This window comes from Protopterus annectens, chromosome 7.part1, assembly GCF_019279795.1.
Source record: "Protopterus annectens isolate FY-2018-M chromosome 7.part1, PAN1.0, whole genome shotgun sequence".
NCBI classification, from domain to species: Eukaryota; Metazoa; Chordata; order Ceratodontiformes; family Protopteridae; genus Protopterus; species Protopterus annectens.
This window is the reverse complement of record NC_056740.1, coordinates 522,261,015-522,280,538: the sequence shown is the minus strand read 5'-3', so window position 1 is coordinate 522,280,538 and position 19,524 is coordinate 522,261,015. Positions and strand designations below refer to the sequence as shown.

General features: G+C 37.8%; 1 protein-coding gene across 6 annotated transcripts in view; it reads left to right on the top strand.

Moving 5' to 3' along the window:
• The window catches only part of RAB27A (RAB27A, member RAS oncogene family), a 1,055,478-nt gene that overhangs the window by 632,251 nt on the left and 403,703 nt on the right, over nt 1-19,524 (top strand). The gene's annotated exons all lie outside the window — the stretch shown is intronic.

Genomic DNA, 19,524 nt, shown 5'->3' with positions numbered 1-19,524 from the left:
GGATACAGCCTCATCTGGAGGCATACGTTTTACTGAGTCACAGTTACAGCAGGTCAGGGTAGAGACAAAGGTTTCACTATACTTGATTACATACTTTTAGCCAAGATCATTGCTCCCCTATTGCATATGTTGGAAGATGGTTGCTAATGCTGCCAAGCAGTGAACCATAAGAAATTAACTTGTTTGCTTTTTTTTTCCAACATCTTTATTAAATTTCCACATGTGACAAAGGCAATCTTACTTTTATATAAATGAAAAACATACAAAATGAAATCACTTTAGTTGTAAACAGTTTACATCACAGACACCATTGAAACAACTATAGTTGTAAACATTACTAATCACTTATAAACATTCTAGTCATTGGCAGTTAAGCATTATATAGCTCATTCAAATCCTGCCACTTAAACATCATTCCTGCTCTGCATATACTTTTCCCACAATTCCCATTGTTTTCTATGTAGTTTGCTCCTTCCCTTTTCTAAAGATCTCGATTCCAGTTGTTTTATCTCAGTTACTATATTCACTAATTCTAGTAAAGTTGGTCTAGACTTTGATTTCCATTTTCTAGTAATTGCTTTTTTGGCAGCCACCATAATTAGACTCAGCAAGGCTTTACTATGTCTAGGCAATTCCAATTCTGTAGCATAACTCAAAAAATCATCTCCCCAGTCAGTCCAATCCGCCCACCCAGCATCTCCGACAGAGCAGCCCGCATGGAATCCCAAAAGTCTGCCAGCTCATCACACCTCCAAAAAATATGTTCCCAGCTACCTCTTTCTTGCCCATCACACCTCCAGCATTTGCGAGCCACCTGAGGAAAAATTCTTTGGAGTCTACTTGGGGTATAAAAATACCTCTGTAAACACTTCCAGGCAAAGATCCTAAATCTTCTAGACTTTGTTGCATATTTGGGAGATAAATAAATATACCGCCATTGTCTCTTTGTGAATTGCTTATCCAGTCTCTCTTCCAATCCTTTCTAAGCTCCTCTGATTGATTCTTGTAATTATCATGCACTATTTTATATGCTTTAGTAATTATTCCTTTTTAACGGCAGCTTCTATTCTACTTTCTATTAAAAATTCTACCAGTGCTGGTCTTTCATTTAGGGGCCCCCTATTTTTTTCCCTTTGCCTGTACTCTGATATCAGTCCTTGATAGGGAAGGCAATCTCTAACCGCCAGTCCAAATAAATTATTGGCCTCTTCCCTTTCTATTAACTTTCCCTTTCTAGTTATTTGCTCCCAATACCTTGGTTCCTTTGCCAGTTTTCTCCAATAAATTCCAGCCCCCTCTTGCCTATTATTTGTGTCCTTGACCACAATCAACCCTATCAGCAAAATCTCTTTTCTCCATTGTCGTACTGGTTTGGTTCTTAGAATACTTCCTGCTATTTTATGAATATAATACTCTGTATGATTTTGTTTGTTCTTCTTAAGAGTCGGCATCCAAAATCCCAATCTCTCCTTATTTTTTGAGCTTCCTCCCTACGTCATCATCATCATCCCTTTCCACCTTGAATTATAGTTTTCTGCCTGTGCTATGTATAAGAGCCTTAGCTGTGTTGCTCTAAAATACCCCCTCAGATTAGGCAATCCTAGTCCACCTTCTATTGGTAGAATCAGCTTATCCCACTTAAGCCTTGCTGTCTTCCCTTCCCAGATAAAATCCTTCAACTCTTTTTTTTAATTGCTGTCCACAGTTTTCCCCTGGTTGATAAAAGTATGCCTGATGTGTATAAGACTAAAGGGACTATAATAATGGCTTGTATCTTAGTATACATAGTCATATAACAAAATTTCCAGTTTCTCAATTTTTGTATTATCTTCTGTTTAGTCTCTTCCCACATATCCTTGGCTGCCACCACAGAGTCATTTCTAATCCATACTCCTAAATACTTCATTTTATCATGTCCACATAAGTATGGATATTGTTGGACCAATTTGTGTGTGGGTACATAATTTGCCACTACTGCCTTTGTTTTGGTTTCATTAATTTTGTACTGAGATGATTTGAAACTGTCTTAAAATGTTCCACAATACTGTAATGTCCCTTTCTGGTTTTGTCATGTATAGAATAATATCTGCAAATAGAGCCAGCTTTTCCTGACTACCATACCAATAATATCCATGAATTACTGAATCCCTTATTTTCTTTGCCAGTGGTTCTAAATATAATGCAAACTTGTTTGCTTTATTAGTAAGAATTCAATCTACTGTAAACTCCCTTTTGCTAGTGCTTCTGAGTCTAGTGGTGGCATTAATTATTTTGGTGATGCCAGACAAGTTCATTGTCAATGAAGGTTGTGGAATTGGTGAGGCTCCAGTCAATGTCAAGGTATCCTGGTATGAGAGTTTCTTCGTAATTATTGTAAGCTTTCCTTGCTGTGTTATTGTTATTGGCTGTTGGAATGTATAACGCTATAATGCATATAGTCTTTATGTTTATTTTTAGCTGGAATACAAGTACTTTGACATTGTTGAATTTGGGTAAGTATTTGGGGTAAGATGTTAGTGTTTTTATAAATGATGGTAATGCCACCTCCACATTTATTTTTCCTTGACATTTTGAGGATGTTATAGGCTGGGGATAGGATTTCATTGTTGCTTATTTCCTGTTTTAGACAATGTTTCAATGGCAACAAGTATATGAGGGAGTAAAATACCAGGGATGGATGGATCACTTTTAATTTTTTACACACACAGTTATTAAGAAAGAGTAAGTTGTGCCCTTTATTTGAGAGAGGTTGTGGCTTGGGGGTTTGAATGTTTTCTGGGGTTATGACATACTGATATTTTTGTGTAGGGATGGGGATGGGGGTGAATATCTCCACAAAGTTTTAAGGTAGATATCATGGCTGCAGTGGTGCAGCGGTTAGCGTTGCCGCCTCACAGCAAGAGGTTCTCTGGTTTGATCCTTGGCTGTGGTACCTTCTGTGCAGTCTGCATGTCCTCCCTGTGGTCGCTTCGGTTTCCTCTGGGTGCGCCGGTTTCCTCCCACATCCCAAAGGCATGCTGTAGGTGGATTGGACACTCTAAATTGGCCCTAGGTGTGAGTGCGGGTATGTGCCTCCTGTGGAAGGTTGGGTGCCGGGCTGGCAACTCGATACCGTAAAACTCCACTGCCAGTCATGAGCAGACAGGTGATCCACTGTGGCGACCCCTAACTGGGAAAAGCTGAAAGAAGAAGAAGATCATGTGGTGATGAATAAAAAGCCACTTATATTTGTATTTGTTTTTTTTTTATTGTGTTTTTGGGGATAAGATTTGCTTAGCATATCTGTAAGCATGCATCTTTGACAAGGAGATTTTGAGTAAGCTACAGAAGATATTTGTGAACTAAGATGGATTGCTATGTTGGAGTAGTTGTGGGCTGTAGGGTCAGCACATTTGGGTGGGTAGCTGTTGTGGTAACTTGTGTGTGCTAACAGAGTAAGGAATATAATTATCTTACAGTCACCTGTGAGGAGATCTAGGATTTGCCTTCTGAGCCAGTAGGGACCCAATGATCTTAGATTTTCTGTATGTCCACAAATCAAATGATCCCACAAATCCCAGAATCAGGAATTTAAATAAAACATGGTGAAGAGATAGGTTTTGTTACACTGCCCCTTCCTGAGTCTACTTTGTTTATTTGAATCTTATTTCACTGAATTTCATTTCATCCCGACCACTTCGCTAAAAACACAAATTACTGAAAACTCATTTCACTGAACTGCAGTTAGTATATATGGCACTGTGTAGAGTACTGTAAGGCAAGTAAAAGGTATATGCCCTTTTCCCCACTGTAATGCAATCCTGGAGTTAGTATATATAGTCTCCCACCATATTTGTTTTATATTGTATTTTACCAAAAACTTCAAAACAATACATTTTAAACAATAGACGTGCATAGCTGCCATACCACTGACTAACTCTGTCCAGAAGACAATATGTACTCAAACTAAGTGGGGGACTATGTCATCCACACCCCCCAGTGTGGGGGCTGTTCCCCTCCACCCCTTCATCTATATTTATCAACTCCAGGATCGCACTACAGTGGGGAAAAGGGCATATACCTTTTACTTGCCTTACAGTAATCTTCACAGCGCCATATATACTAACTGCAGTTAAGTGAAATGAGTTTTCAGTAATTTGAGTTTTCAGCGAAGTGGTCGGGGTGAAATGAAGTTCAGTGAAATGAGGTTCAACAAAACAAAGCAGAGCCGCCTTCACTACATCTGGAATTGATTCCCACTGCATAATAAGCTGTGTAATAGTTATCTCCCTTCTAACAGGACCTGGATGATTGGATGGGTTTCACAAATTCACCCCACTTTGACTAGCCTAACCCTCCTAGAAAAAGAAGGTGCAGTCTAAGGGTCATTACTGGCAAGGCCTAAAGGGTCATAAGATTCATTTACCTTGCATTTCCTATGATTCTGTAATACAGTATGTCTCCCTTACCCAGTAGCACCACAGTTGTTTACGTTTTAACACTGAACACATCTACACAATAACTTTATACAAATAAAGTACCAAGTATTTCATCTGAACTACACACACACACACAGACACACACACACACACACACACACACACACACACACACACACACACACACACACACACACACACACACACAGGTTTCCCCAGTTTTGCTGCAGCTACAAATCTGGGCATGGCCCCACCATAATCTAAACCTTCATTCAAATCTGGACACTGAACTGTTTGTTGTGGTTGGATTACGAAGACAGTTGTCTGTTCACTAGTTTCTCTTCTTTTTTAGCAATGCAAACCTCTTTGCAGATGTGGTAATTTCTTTCAGTGCTGATACCTCCTAGCTGCCAGGTGTTGTAGCCGATGACTTGGATGTGTCTGGGAATACAAAATCTATGTATGTCTGTAGCTCAAATGATAAGACCTTCAGGAACAGATTTTTCGTACCTGGATTATCTTCTAGAGGGACATACTTTTGTCTCCACAATTCTAATTAGTTTGTTCTAGAAGTTGGTACCATATAGTGAGGAATGACTCGGAAGGAACTTGTATTTCCCTTTTCCATACTTGCACTGATCCCAATTTAATTTTACTGCTTATTTCAAAACTAATTATTTTTTGTCCACAACCTTTGGGACGCCGTTATTGGAATCTGAGGATCACTTATTTAGGTAAAGTTCTGTGTTTTAAGCAAAAAAATTCCTCATTGTTAGACATTGATAATCATGCAATTTTTTTCCATCTCATTGCTGAAATGAGAAATGCATCTGTCTGCATTTATTCCAAGAATATGGAGTTACTGGAGTATGTAAGAAAACAGTATACTGACTGCTGAAGTTGTAACTGGTGAGGCTGCCTTTGTAATATTTTGAGCATAACGTCTTTGCTTTGCAAATAGTTGAGTTGCTTCCGGACAGTATTCTGTGGAGTACCAACAGCGATTACTAAGCAGTATAAATGTTTGTCATTAGCTGAAGGCATGGAACTCATCCTTGCTAGAGGCTAGATGAAGAATGTGAGGTGTGTCAGTGCTGTCACCATTCTGACAAATTAGTACGAGTAAACAGTAAGGAACTGTTGACTTAAGAACAGCCTGAGGAACATTGATTATTGTAAACAGTGGTTTCAGAATCTGGAACTCAGGGGGAAGGAAAGAGAAGGTAAAAATAAAGTGAACTCTGTTTGCCGTAATGATTAATTATTTTTTATTTATTTATTTATTTTTTCAGAGGATGAACATACTGAAATTGAAATGAATATTATTGAGTAAATTAAACAAGCTAACAAATTTGGGACAATGTTGCAGTAGAATATAGGTATGAAGTATAAACAGAGGAAAATGAAAGCAAATAAAACGAAAGAGGTGAAGAGAAAAGTAAGCAAAAGGAAAAAACCTAACGTGAGTTGTATAGAATGAAGTAAGGCATTTTACAGTGTATGAATGGTGTAGAAATGGGAAACAAGGAAGTATTTGTTTTTTACATTAAGATTCTTGAAGATAGAACAAAGGTTACATTTTCAAAATTTGTAGGGGAGGAAAGTTTTGTTGAGCATGGGAAGGTAAAAATGCTGGGAGATTACTGAATTAATAAATAATGCCAAACCAAAGGTATTGCACAGGGGCGTACTCATCCCAAGGAGAATGATAATTGGTAACTGATTGCCGTACTAGACAAAGGATGGAATAAATAACATGCACTCAGCGGTACAATTAAGAATAGAAATTGTTGGTGAGATGAAAGATGTTATGCTGAGTATCGATGTAGTGATTTAATTTTGGAGAATTTTAACTGTGATGACAAAAATACGGAAAAAAAGAAGAAACTGAATGGGGATTTGAGAAACGTATAAATAAAGTGATGGGTTATACCTTGTTAAGGATTGGGACAGAAGGTGTATACCTATAAGAGAGTGAATTTCTGAAAATAAATATATTTTATGTTTTTGAGGGAATTGCAGAAAGTGAGTGGGGGTTGAAAGAAGCAGTTCTTTCGGATTACAAGACAATGTGGTCAGAAAGTGTAGAGAATAAATTAAGGAAGGGAAATTAAAATGTGTAAATGTGTAGCACGTTGAATGTAATGAAGACCGGGAGAAGGAAGATATATAGTGAACATGAAAGTTTAAGGTATTTTTATAAAAGATGGACAGAATGGTGGGAAGTTTATAAAGAGAAGTATAAACTATTTAAATATAGACAGGAAATGGCATAGAAGTGGAAAAGGCTGTTAATAATTTCAGTATTTTATCTGGATTCTTTGCATGTATAGTGTGTAATGAAGTTAAAGATGGGTAAGAAAGAATGAGATACTTTTTTTTTGGAAGAAATATATTTAAAAAAAATTTGGAGAACAATAGAGAAAAACTGAAAAGGAAACAGAAAGTTGTTGAAGAAGGTATAGGCAAGTATTTTAAAGTTTTTTTATTGAAAATAGAGTTAGAAGCTTTACAAAAAAAGGCATAATGGTGATGGAAGGGTATTATCGTGTAGTCCTGTATTAGGATTAAAAGGGAAGACAGAGGAAAAGATAAAAAGAAGAAGGAAAGGTTAAAATATGTATGGGAATTGAAGGATTTTTTATGGAGGGTCATGTTGAAGAAATTCCTTGTTAAAGGACTACTGATGTATAAACAGTAGCAGAAGTGAACATACTTTTAGAGAAGACTGCTGAACATGTATTATTTTTTGGCCAGGAGAAAAAAGATGTGGAATGGTACAAAAGGAGTGTGGATAGAGGTAGGAAATAAATTAAGCTGGATGTGGTCCTGTATGGAGAATACAAGGCGGTGAATATTGGAAAAGGTAATGAAATTGATAAAATATTTTTCCATGCCTATGGTAGAAGTAGAAAGCAAAATTTGAGATATTGTCTAACAGGACATGTAATTTGAATATGTAGTATTGTGGCATACATTAAGTATTGGTTGTGAAGAATGGATGATAATACAACATAAATGAAAGTTTTGTGTGAAAATGGAAGCTAATGTTGTATAAACACAAAGCGCCCCTACTGTTTCATTAAGTATCTTGGTATCTTTAATATCCATCTGCGCTACAACTAACTCGGACTGATGTGATCTCAGTTTAACGCCTCATCCAAGGGATGGCGCACACAGGAGGGTGGCATCCCATGTATGCTGCACTGCAGTCAGTATTTTAAAATTAACCATAGTGTGGGTTCTATTCACACACATACGAGGTGCGGGAATAGAAGATGCAGCTTTCTGATCTTCCAGCAAATACCTGTTGAGCCACTGACATGATACAAGGCATTTTAAGGCTAAAACTTTCAAACTTACAAATGATGCCATAATAAGTTATTTTGTTTTTAAAACATATCTAATATGTTGCTACAGTTCTTGTATTAGGAGTCTGAATTTTATTCTGATACTCATTTCTTTACAAAGTTGTAACACATGATAGCAGCCAAAGGTTTCTTTGTTTGTGTCTTTCGGCTTTTCCTGGTTAGGGGTCACCACAGCGGAACTCCGGTCCGCTAATGATTGGCAGTAGAGTTTTACATGCTGCCTAATGCACAACCTTCAACGAAGGAACACCCATTCACGCATATCGCCACACAGAAGACGCTCTAACTGAGAATTGAATGGGCAACGTCTAACTGTGAGGTGACAATGCTACCGCAGCATCACCACCGATAGTAGCCAAAGGTACAATTCATAAATTTAGATAGTAGTCTGTATTTTTTTTTTTGAGAAATTGCCTGATTTCAGTAATAAACATGTTGGACCAAATTCAGCAGAAATTTGCTTTCAGATAGAAGAGCGGTAGAGAGAGAGTGGGTTAGCACCGTCCCTCCTTTGTTGTGTTATATCTCTCAGAGGTTATATTCCACAAATGTATAATAATTTGCAGTCACTCGTACAGATAAGTAAGTTATGTAATGTGTAGCAGCATGGATATTTGAACCTTAATAGTTCTTTTTGCTGTGGCAGTTTCTAAGACCTGCTTTGTGTTATGCAGACTCACTGAGCACATGGCGTGATACAGTATATACTGTAGCTGTATTTTTTCATCCTTGCTAATTGAATTTTTTTTGTCCTTTTGACATGTGTTGTTGATTTTAATTTGAGCAGCCCTGCTTCCTTGAAATGAATTTGTGCATTTCTGTACTATTTTACTCTGGCTATATTCTGCTTCACTTTTTGTGTGTTTCTAATTTGAAACCACATGAAAAGGCTTCTTGGCTAAGCTGCTGAACCCATACAACATGTAAGTCGGATAAAAATAACTAAGTTTCAGACTGCCTTCCCTTCCAGGGTTTGATATCAGAGTACATGCAAAGAAGGAGAAAGGGATAGGAGAATTTTAAGTGAAAGACCTGTTCTGGCCAGGTTTTTAGTTGAATCTAGAACAGAAGCAGCTGTTAAAAAAGGGATAATTAGTAGGGCATATCAAATTTTGCACGATAACTATAAGAATCAATCAGAAGAGGTTAGAAAAGATTGGGAAGAGAAACTGTAAAAGCAATTTACAAGGGAACAATGGAAGGACATATGCATGGTTCCCAAGTATGCAACAAATCCAGAAGGTTTAGGATCTTCCCTTTGAAGTGTTTGCGTAGGTATTTTTATACCTCAGGCACGGTCACATTTTTTTTTTCCTCAGATAGATAGCAAATGTTGGAGATGTAATGGAGAAGAAAGAGGTAACTGGGAGCATATGTTTTGGGAGTGTAATGAGTTGGCAGATCGTAAAAATTCTCTACAGAGCACCCTGCCAGAAATAATGAGTGAGCAAATGCCTGTAGCTAAGGAAATGATTATTTTGAGCCAGGACACAAGATCTGAATTGCCTCGACATAGTAAGGCTTTATTAAGTTTGATTCTGTTGGCTGCCAAAAGTGCAATTACTAGAAAATGGAAATCACTGTGTAAACCAACTGTATTTGAAGTGTTGAATATTGTCAAAGAAATGAAAGGAACTGCAAGAGGGATCTTTAGAAAAGAGAAGATTAAATTACATAGAAATAAAAGGAAATTGTAGAAAAAATGCATGCAGGATATAATGTTCAGGAGGAGGAATGAAGTTTAAGAGGAGGTAAGAATTGAGCAATTTATGTAGTGTTAGCCTCATAATAATTAAAACATAAGTAAACATGTAATGTCTAATGTATGTCAGTAGAATATGTGAATATTTTCTTTTCTATTAATGATAATTTAATAAAGGTGCTTTAAAAAATAACTGTACAGTGGGACTGCAGGATTTAAACCTAATTCCCTAACCTGTGGTCCAGTCTTCTCCACTGTACTATCTGCTCATTGAGCCATGGCTCTAGACTGTTAATATTTTTCTAGACTTAAACATTTTCTTCAACTTTTTTGGACATAGTTGTTTTCACTACTGGGCACAAATTTTGCTTACAGCAGGGAAAATATGCCAGGATTTTATTTAAGTTATTGGCAGTCCTTTGTAAGATTGGTGGGGGGTTTGCCATGTTATAATTAGTGAGTAACTTGAATGGTTAAAGGATTTTTCTTTTTTCTAATTTGAGAGAGAGTATTGCTTTTAGTATTTGATGATGGAGTCAGTTTATAAGATCCTTTAATACCTCAGTATTTGACTCCATTGAATATGCTTGTCATTTATGTATGTTTTAACATAGGACAACATTTCAATAGGGAACCTTTTTTATGGGAGGTTGCTGCAGTCAGAAGTTCCACTGTAACTGACATGCAGTGACATCAGGATTAGAAAAGTACAGAAAGTAGTATGTCATAAATAGATTTTGTATATGGACAGCCACATAATCATTTTTGATTTGTATAGTATCTCTATCTATAGAACTTGTATTGTGTTAATTTACCTAGCCCCCCCCCCACCAAGCTTTAAGGCATTTCCCCTTGTGACCACGGATTGTTATTATTTCCTTACTGTCTGAAGCAGTTAATCCCAATTGCGTAGCCAGATCTTTTGCCTAGATTACTGTTGACACTCATTTGGAGATCTGGCACCTTTGTGGACAGTAAGGTGGTCTTCAATCAGTGTATCAGTTGTGGATAGAAATTATTTTTGTTAACTACAGTTAATTTCTGAGAGCATCTTTTTTAGGTCCAAGTAAGGCTTAGTTCTGTATACATTCCTTATTAAGCCAGTCACTGGATACAGTGCCCTTTTCGGTGCGTCTCTCTGTTCAAACACATTCTCCGACTAGAGAGAGAGAGAGAGAGACCTCAAATATTCCTAATTAAGAAATTTGTTGGACTGGGCTCCTTGAGCTACTCAGACAGACATACTTAAAACCTTTTCATTGTACTCCATTTCATAAAGATTCCTATGTGGTCATCTCTGGCTGTACTTCTGAGCGTGTCATCATTCAGGTGAGATGTTAAACTGAGATCCCCTCTGCTTGAATTGGTAGTAGCTCAGGTGGATGTAAAAGATCCCCATGGCATTTTTTGAAAACTTGGGTCCCCTCAAATTATTTGTGGTATGATCCCAGTTATTCTTGTTAGGAGTAATATGTAATTATTGACCATGGGATGGGTAAGGCCAGTCTAACACCAACTGAGAAAGGTTAATTCAAACACCAGAATGGAAATTGGCTAGGCTTAAAATGACCCTCAAAGGCGGCTAGCCTAGTTCTTGCTTATGAACCCATAAAAAAGTAGCTTCCATGGTGTCCTGTCCAAATTTCTCCCATTAGTATAAATACTACCTCAGGTCTCCCTTGAAAAGAGGCTACTAGCCCGGTCAACAAAAGATAGATAGATAGATAGATAGACAGATAGATAAATAGACAGACAGATAGGTAAAAATAAGCAGATATGAACAGTTTAGAGTAGCCATTCAGTTAGATAGAGAGATAAATAAATATATATGAAGAATTTACAGTAGCTAGTCAGCCAGCATGTTTTTTGTCAGAGAGGGGAGAACTGAAGAGCTCAGAGAAAACCGATGCAGATGCGCATGGTCCTGGGAGAATATGCAAATTCCACACATACATTAAGAAGAGGACAGAAATGGGTCCCTCTGTCTGCACACCACACGTGTACTGTGGGTCTCTCTATCTGCAGGTTGCACCTTTAGTATCTGCAGTCTTAGCAGTGGGTTAGCTCAATAAACCATGCACCATGTGGACTGTGTACTGGCTCCCTTTTGAAATATCAGCACTTGAAATGCCAAGTGGGCCCAACATTTCAAATAATGATCCTGTGTACTGCGTGAGTGGTGCAGAGTCTTTTTATGGGACTGTGGTCCATGTTTATAAATATGTTGGTCTGTCTTTGTTCTAACTTCTTTTTATTAATTTTTTGTACTTCTTTTTATAGTATTTGCTCCTTACTCTTTGAAAGCACGAAACAACTTAAATTTACATACACCCAATTAGCAAATAAGATATATACATGAGATGTCTACTAATGTGATGTACTAAATTTTCATTGAGTCCTGCTGGATAAATCTCATCATTCACTTCAGTACTGATGCTGTCTGTTCCCTGTTTCACTAAACTTGTTCTTTGGTTTTAACCCCCCCCCCCAGCCTAATGTAATAGCCCTGTTGTGCCAGCACTTCGTACCAGCTTGCAAACGTAGTCAGCCGTAAACCTTCATCATTTGCTTCCATTTCAGAGAAATAAATGCCAAAAAGGAGCAGGTCCGGTACAGAGCCCTGGGGGACTTCAGTAGTGACTGGTCTCTTGGTATAGGTGGCTTCACCTATTATGATCTCCTGGGTCCTGTCAGTGAGCCAGTTGGCTGTCCAGTGGTTGATGAAAGGGTTTATATCTAAATTAGTGAGTTTGTCTAGAATGTCTGAGTGGAATATTGTATCAAAAGCCTTGGTTAGGTTGAAGTAAGCTCTTACCTTCATCCAGTGCTTTGGTGACCCTCTCAAAGAATCCACCATCTTTAATGGCCATGACCTTCCTTTAACAAAGCTGAACTGTGATAAGTAACTTGCGAATGCTGAGCTCATGTCCTCATTCATCATTTCCTCGATGATTCTTTCCATGGCCTTACATATGAGGTTATCTACTTTTGACCTCAGTGATGCTTAGACCACTTTGAAAACTACTAACCTGCCTGGTGGCTTCCACAAATGATTGTCGACCCTCCGGTATTTGCTTCTAATGTGGCAGGCCTAACCTCATCTTCCCTCAGAATGGACATGATGGCATTTGCCTCCAGTGTCAAGGCTGCTGAACAAACAGAGGTCATTTGGGTGTTAGTCAGGGCTCTATCTCTGTGTGCCGTGGTGCTGAGAGAAGTGGTTAAAATAGATCAGGTTCTTTTTAATATGCACATTTGCTGCATCCATTGTGTTTCTTTTATTACATAAGTGTTTAAAATGCTGAATGTATGCAATCCATTACAGACTTGGTGATTCTGTTTATTTACTGTAGGTGGGCTGGTCCCTGGAGCTTTTCAGTGATGGCCCAGCCAGAGGCAGTTATGGGTATAGTTATGACATTTGTTCACTACATAAGCAATGTATTTGATAGTGTTTTTGGTGTACAGATGTTTTAAGCAGCATAAATTCTGAATAGTGTATGTAAAGCAAAATGTTTAAGTGATATACACTCTAAATAACACTTAAGGTTTAGCTTTGCTGTGTTAGGTAATACAAGACTATAAACTGATGCTGATAACAGTACAGACCATTAGGGCTGGATTTAGTACTGGTGTGCTCATTCACTGTCAATGTTAGATACAAATTTGCATTTGCTCTGCAGGTTTGATCTTAATTTTGCCTCCTTCAGGAATAAACTGTTCCTAGTAAAGTCGAGGTAGTGCTTTCTGTACAGCTGATGCTATTTTTAAAAATACCCTTCTTGTAATTGCTAGGTTAAATCTGTGACTGTGCAGATGTATTACTCATGTAGTAGTGGTTCTGAGTGAATAAGAAATATCTCTTTTTTATGTTATTTTAACCTTTTGGAAATTGACTAGGGTTAATTAATTTGTGGGTGAGAGAGTGAAATAATTGGGTGCCTGTGGATGTTACTGAGAGCCAGGTGGACTTGTTTAATGTAATGTAGTGGAACTGTCTAGTATAAGCTAGTATAGATAACCACACTCAAATTGTTAGTGTGACATGGTTGTGCTTCCTAGGCTGAGGTAGGGTAATTAACTACACACATTAATTTCTAATCTAATTTCCAAAGGCATCTCTGCTAGATTCAGAGTTGTCTTATTTCCCCTTAACTTGTATATCATCAGACCCATTATTAAATATAATGCACCTTTGGCATGTATTTATCTATACAGTGGCACAATGGTTAGTATTGTCACCTCACAGCAAAAGGTTCCCCGGTTTGATTCTCAGCTGGGGTGTCTTCTGTGTGGAGTCTGCATGTCTTCCCTGTATTTATTTTTTTCTCTGGGTGCTCTGGTTTCCACCTACATTCCAAAGACATGCAGTAGGTGGATAGGACACTATAGGTGTGAGTGTGTGTGCAAGTGTGTGGTGTGAAAGAACTACCTTGTCAGGGCTAGCCACCTGGTGGTGTAAACATGGGCTCTAGGTGATTGTCACTGTTGAAGAAACACCCCAATACATATGAAAAAAATAGGAAAAGGGGTTGTGGATGGATGGGTGGATCACTCAATTTGACAGACCTCAGAGATTCATAACTAAAAACATCAGTGGACTCAAAAATCTTGGTTATCAGGAGATACTGGCAGCCCTTTTTCTGTACTCAGTCTCTTACAGACTTGTCCGTTGAGAGCTATGTCTAGCTTTTTGTGGAATGAAAGGTCCATCCCCCTTTGATCTCCTATTCCTTAGCAGAACTAATGGTACATCGAGTGCTTGGCTGAAGGATTTAAACCTTCATCCACAGGTAAATAAGACACACTGGAGTGATAGATTCATATCCTAACATATCCCTATCCAGTGGAACAGATTTCCACTACGTGTTAAGCAGAGTAGCACCTTTGCCACCTTCATGGTAAACTTAGATAATTGGATGGGCAGCCTCAAATTCTTTCCCAGTTTATCTTGTCTTGCCCTCCTTGAGGTTAGAGGAAAATTTTGAGTAGGGTTTTTTGACTAGGCCTGAAATGGTCTGCAGACTGATTGCCTTATACTTCCCTATAAACCTATGAACTAATTGTTAAATAGTGTAATACAGGATGGAATCGTGTAATAAACTGGCACGTATATTGTTTATGATGTGAACTGAATCCGTAGAACCAACAGCAGTGACATCATTAACAGCAGCTGTAAATGGAACTCTGCTGTGGGCATCGCCACGCTTTGGCATGACTAGAAGCAAACCATTGTAGAAGAATCCTTTGCCTTTTTCTTTTTAATGATCATCTCAGAAACAGATATTCAGTTTTCAAAAAACTGAAATTCCTTTTTATGAGATGAAATCTGGGAATTATACTCATGATTTTAAATATTATTTCCAGGCATTACCCTGATTTTGTTATAACTTTCATCTGCATCAATATATATTAGAGAATGGGCAACCTATAGAGATCATACCCTGATTGGAAAATTAACATTCTCCAGCAGGGTGTTAATGTACAGGTGATGCACACTGCAAAATGAGTCCGTTGCTTCACGGCAGCATATCAAGCTTGGAATGAAAAACTAATGGTCACAATTACTTTATTTTCACAAAGCAGTGCTTTTACTGTTTAGTGAGTGTAAAATAAACAAAGAAAAAAAATTAAAATAAAAAAAGCGTGTGTGTGTGTGTATCTGTGTGTGTGTGTGTGTGTGTGTGTGTGTGTGTGTGTGTGTGTGTGTGTGTGTGTGTGTGTGTGTGTATGTGTGTTTATGTCTCTGTGAGAGTGTATGAGAATGAGATAGAGGGAGAGCTTGATCGAGCTATTATTTTACACTCACTAAGCAGTGCTTTTGCTGTTTAGCCAGTATAAAAAAATAAATGAAAAAAGTATGTGTTTGTGTGTTTCTTTCTGCATGTGAGTGAATGTGTGCATAAAAGCAGAAGAGACTGTGTGCACGCGTGCACATGTGTGTATGTGTGTGTCTGTATGTGTGTGTGTGCGTGCATGTGCCTGTGTGTGTATGTGTGTGCGTGAGCTTGTGTGTGTGCATGTGTGTGTGTGTGTGTGTGTGTGTGTGTGTGTGTGTGTGTGTGTGTGTGTGTGTGTGTGTGTGTGCGCATGTGCCTGTGTGTGTATGTGTGTGCGTGAGCTTGTGTGTGTGCATGTGTGTGTGTGTGTGAATGTGAGAGAGTGTGAAGAAAAAGAGCAATCAAGCAATCCTGGCAGCAGCAACATCAGTTAAGAGGTTTGCGTACCTCTCGACACTTGGCTCAAGATATCTGGATGAGTCTAAAATAAAAGGGATACAAAGCCTCAAAATAGGAACATATTTTAAATGTTGCTGTTACAAAATCACAAAGTCACTTAAATATTAGGAGTTGTGTTAGCATGCATTTTCTGAAGCAGAGGTGTGTGTGTGTGTGTGTGTGTGTGTGTGTGTGTGTGTGTGTGTGCGAGTGTGTGTGTGTGTGTGTGCGAGTGTGTGCGAGTGAGTGTGTGAAGAAAGAGAGTAAGTGAGATCGAGCACTGACAGCAGCAGCAGTAATTATACTTATGGACCGTTCAGCTGAAGAAGTCTGGATAAAGCCTAAAATAAAGGGGAAACAAAGGCTCAAAATTAGGAACACATTTTAATTATTGGTCTTGTAAAATTACAAACTAGGGAACAGATTTTAATTATTGCACTTGTAAAATTACAAATTTGCTTAAAAGGATTTGTGTAGGCATGAATTTTCTGAAGACAGTAAATGTCTGATGTATGTTATTATTTAGTATTGTCAGTCTCCAATGACTGCCAGCAAAACCAAACGTTTTAGGAGTAAGGGACCAAAAAATAAATACCTGCACATTTTTTAAAGTGCTATATTTTGGATGTAAAATGCTTCCTCCATCACCATTAACATGTACTACAGCAAGTTTGAAACATTAGGCGGAAGAACTATTTTACATCAAAAATACATAAAAAATAATGTAGTAAAAAAATAAGTAAGTAAAAGAATAATTTTACAGACAGCCGATCCTCTAAGTGCAGTAATGCCCTTCAGGGTGTATGTTATTGCTGAATTAAAGTTGGACCTCAGATTACCCTGGCCTGGCTTAATTTCCGTAACACATACCCTGTTTGGCATTACTGGTTGCTTGAAAATTAAAAGGGATTCTAAGAACAGAACACCCAATAATGCAACCTGCCAATATTAAAAATAATCCATATGAGCAAAAGTACATCTGGTGGTGAATTTGTTCTCTGGCTTACATTGCCATATTCTGGGAATACCATGATTTTTAAATTCTCAGTCAGAAACCAGGATTTACTGGTATTTTTCCTGGGAAAAACAAAAGTTGTCCCTGATGATCATTAGCTGTCTAGATTTCCCAGATTTTAAAGAATTCTCTGTACGTGTTCTAGAAGGTATATATTTGTGCATTGTAACACTAACATAATTTTATGAAAGAAGTTGTCACTTTGCCTTAATTCCATCATTTTGAATATATAGGGGCGGCAGGAAGATACCTTGATGGTTGTAAAGAGTGATGTTGTCGAATGTGCCATCTAGTGTAATGTGACACTGCTTCTGTTGTGGCACGTTCTTTTTATACATGTCTTGTCTGACAGGCTGTAAGCACACAGTCAGACAGTAAAGAATGTGTGCTGCCAACTCATTGCAGCCCTCCCGATGTCTGCACGATCTTACTGCGTAAGGACCAAGCACTGTCTAGTAATATCTCAGAAACAAAAATCCCAGGAATACCCCCAATTAAGAAATGTGCTTTTGTTTGGTTGCAGTGGCCATCCTTCTTAGCCAGTCCATCTGCATTATGGGCTGGCTTCAGAACCCACATTGTAAGTATCACAAAATGGGAAATATTTTTGCACAGCTACCTGTCTGACCATTGCTAAATATAAACTCAGCCAGACTCTATTTTCCTGCAAACATACCTTTGAATCAGCTGTTAGTGATACATTAACCATACATTCACTTATTTAGAACAAACATAGTTCTTAATTCAGTTCATTTTCTAGGCTGACTGTTTACATATTGAGTGTATGTCCATGCAGTGTGATAAAATGCTGTGTGATGTGAAGTTTCTGGGTGGAGTTTTGGTTTGCAAATATTTGCTTAGGGAGGTGTACAAAATTTGAGTTTCATGGAACGGATATGCATCTTAAACTACTTTAAGAATGGGTGTTTTCCAAGATACTGACACAAAGTTTATACTTAATCTGTTAGTGAAAGCAGTCGGTATGTACCCTTTACTCTGCATGCATGGTTTATTTAAGCAATAGCCGACGACGTGGTATGGTATATTGAAGATTTACCCATGGTTGGTGTGGTTTAATCATGAGGGTGAAGCCCGAGTGATTAAACAAAGGCAACCGTGGGTAAATCTTCAATATACCACAACCATGGCGTTGGTTATTGCTATTATACAGTGACATTATTTAAGAAAAAAATACTTGCTTTTCTTAAATAATGTCTTTGTATAACGGCGGATTGCTGTTCTTCCGCCGGTTGTGGTATACTGATTCTGCTTTTTGATGTACTGCGCATGCGTATGGGACTTGCGTTCCCACGCATACTCAGTACATCAAGGCTTTGAAATGGAAGCAACAGAGAAAAGAAAGTCTCCATTGCTCCGTTTTCTCTCTCTTTTTTTTTTTTTTTTTTTTTTAATTGTAAAAAAAAAAAAGATTTTGGAGCAGTTTATACCAACGGAAAAAAGTCTGGGCGACCGTACCTTTTTCCGTTGGTATATTGTGGGATTTACAACGGGCACGCTGGTTGGGCTGGCCAATCAGCATGCACGTTTTAGAATATTAATAGGGAGGAATTGTATAATATTTATTTTATTTTATGTATTTATTTGCAGTTGGTTTACCGGGATGGTCTAACTGGGCCCAAAGAACCTGTTTTCGATGGAGTCCTGGGGAGAAAAGCTCCATAAAGACAATATTCATGAACAACAAATTGACAAACACATAGTAGGACAGTAATACAGTAAAAACAATGCATTTAAAAATAAAATAAATGAAAATGTATTGATTTTCTTTTTCATGATAGTTAATACAGGAACAAGTTATGTATCTTTCTATACAGATATTGCAGGGTAAAGACAGACATCTTGAGTAAATAATTGATGAAAAAAGTAATACAAATAATGCTGTTCCATTATTTTTTTTAATAATTTTTCGAGTAATGTTTTTTGGTTCACACAGCAGCTGTCTGCCTGTCATCAGTCATATCCTGGAGCTCTGCCTTCCCCATCACCTGCCTGGCTTGCTCTTGGAACAGGTCCCTAAACAAGGAAAGCTTTTATTAAGTTGCAAGGAGAAGTGTCTGAAGAAATTAGGGTGTTTCAGTGCAGTGCCATCATGACAGTTGTGGAAGACGTTTTAGTATACCCTACTTGCTGCCCTGCCCTGCCCCTGTTTCCAATGTGCATTACATATAAACCCACCTCTGAGTTGGTGTCATTGTTTTCCATCAGTTACTTCTAGCCCTTGGCTGAAACCCCACCACTCCACCAGGCACCAGGATAGGTGGACAAGTATTTCTTCCTAGTTTGAAATGAATGGTGTGTTTTAGAAACACATATGCATATCTTAATTTTCTTGAGTTTCGAGCAACGTTAAAAATAATAGTTTAATAAGCGCTTTCGGAAATAGACAATGCTTTTCCTTCATCAGACAAACAAAGAAACATATCAGAATACTTTTATACAAGTAATTACATTTTCTTATTTTGGCACATGATAATTTTTTAAAGTACATATGCAAACATTTTTCTGTTGAGTTTATAAGAAGTGAAGATCTAGGTTATAGTGAAACACGTTTCTTCTATTTTCTTACTTTTTGGCCTAGATGGTTATGTTTAGGTGTCTGTGATGCATCTCCTTTGCAAGTCTGTAACGTAATGTTATGTACTATAGTTTTACTTCTGATAGACTACACAGATTAACACAAAACACTGATTGTTTAAATGATGGTGTGTGCATTAGACATTTTTTCATTCCTTTTTACTTATTTACTGTCCTTTCGCTGCTGTATTTTAAATATGAAAAA